Raw genomic sequence first — 2,185 nt, 5'->3', positions numbered from 1 at the left:
GGAGTTCCATCAGTGGGTAGATATGTGGAGAATCTACCCATGTTTTTATCATGTCACTATGTTACCTACAGCAAATTTACTTGTTGTATATATGTGTATACAGTTGTAAATAACAATAAATAAATTATTACAAAAAAAAATTAAGGAGAAATAAATAAACAAAATAAATGAATAAAATAGACTATAAGATAAATGTGAGTTCTCTTAGTAATTAATGGAACTAAGTTCTGTCTACAAATTAAAATGTATATACTAGAAAGTCTATAGACTGCTTATGTATTCAAATATTATGTAATTTATTTTTCACTCTTCGATTAATTAGGTAAAATTAAAGTAAGTAAAATTTTATTAATTCAAGACGAACAATGAAATTAGTGAGAGAGAAAGGCTGGGTCCACACAACGATAGGTCGAAACGTTGGAATTTAATCTAAATCTTGAATAATGTATAAACTTTTCTTTTTTTTATTTGACTGAATCCTTTATTTGATTAAGGTGAAGCCTCAGTCCTCAACTGGTTATCATATTCATGGAGATCATTTGTACGTAGAACTTAGTAAGCTTAAGTCTTGTGAGCTTTTGGTATATACCTTAATTTTAAAAGTTAGCTTTTGACTTTCGAAAAAATTACACGTATAATTGATAACTAACTATTGTAAACCTTGGGTAAGGTTCATAATTGCTTCAAACCGTAAGACATTGTGTTTGGAAGGATAGAATCTGAGTAAACTTTAACACCCAGTTGTTTCTTACAACTATCTAATTACGATCACCTATTTGGATGGTAAAATAGATCGCATTCAAGACGAATGGAGTATTCTAGTGGTATCCATGATGTTGTGTTAAATGTACAATATTTTACCGCGTTAAATGTTAAAAGTATACGATTGTGAGTAGCCCTATAAAGTCATGTTAAATTTTAAATGCATAAGAGCTCCTAACGGATTTACTGAGCAACTTGTTTTATAACCTTTCCTTCCAAAATGTTATTGCCTACTTCTAAGTTTTGATTAAAGTAATTTATTATAACATGTCTAAATTGAGTGAAAAGTGGAGTTGTGTGAAAGTTTAGTCACTGAGTGCTTTGTTGATCTTCTAACATTTGAGGAAGAGAATAAACAAAGTGGTGACGAGCTCATTTAGTCTGTTGCGTGACATCATTCTCTATTTAACAGACTCTAAACCATCTTATATGTTATATTGTTTTAACTTGGTAAAAGAAGGAAATATTTCTCCATATATTTAACTTAACATGAGTCCTTCAACCTCATTTAACATGAGTTTTTCCATTTAACACGCTTCAACATGTTAAACTAAAGTTCATGAATACCCCTACTAACTACTCGACAGTGATAGACTTGCGAGAACAATAATCCCACTTTTCTAGTAGTATATCTCACGTAACTTATACATGGGTAATCATTTCCGATAAACATAAACATCAATGCGGCATGTAACTGAGATAGAAACCTTCTGCTAACATAGAAGAAAATTATTATTATTATTTTTATTATTATTATTATGAAAATTGGAATGGGCTCAGCCGTTAAAACAATGAGTTGAATTTTGGAAAATATTCTTCTCTACTCGGTCCAGATCAAGGCATTATTAGTTTTCATGACATGCTTGGTTTCCACATGTGGGTCATTGTGAGAGTAAGTTTGTGAGTGGCTGCCTCATTACGCAACCAAATGCAGGTTTTACGTAAAGAAATTTCTCCGATGAAGTTCTGCACGTTTACTGGATCTAGCAAGTTACTTTGGATGCCAGTAAAAAATATTTCGTGTTATAGTTTAGGGTTAATCTCTCGCCAAAACAAGGATTTGGTTATAATCAACTCTAGCCAAATGATTTTTATATCCGTCTTCAGAGTTATATTATAAATAGTATGTATTTTCAAAAATCAATATCAATAGCAAGATATTGTTCTTTTGCAGTGTTTCTATAAAAAAAAAAATCACAATACTAAAACTTTAATACTTGCCGTTATTAGGCCCGATTTATTAACTGTTGATTTTAGTTGTGCATGTCCTAATAGCCTCTTACTCGAATTTATCTATAATGACATTTGGCTTTGTTAGGCGTTTTAAAAATAAAATAAGTTAGCGAAATCTGTTATTAGTCCATTATACAATGCGAAATCATGTGTGAAAAGAAAACCGAAATAGAACATAGTCACTGAGATA

Source organism: Halyomorpha halys, unplaced genomic scaffold, assembly GCF_000696795.3.
Source record: "Halyomorpha halys isolate HHAL.00 unplaced genomic scaffold, Hhal_1.1 Scaffold91.1, whole genome shotgun sequence".
Lineage (NCBI taxonomy): Eukaryota > Metazoa > Arthropoda > Insecta > Hemiptera > Pentatomidae > Halyomorpha > Halyomorpha halys.
The sequence above is the reverse complement of the archived record's forward strand: the minus strand, read 5'-3'. Positions refer to the sequence as shown.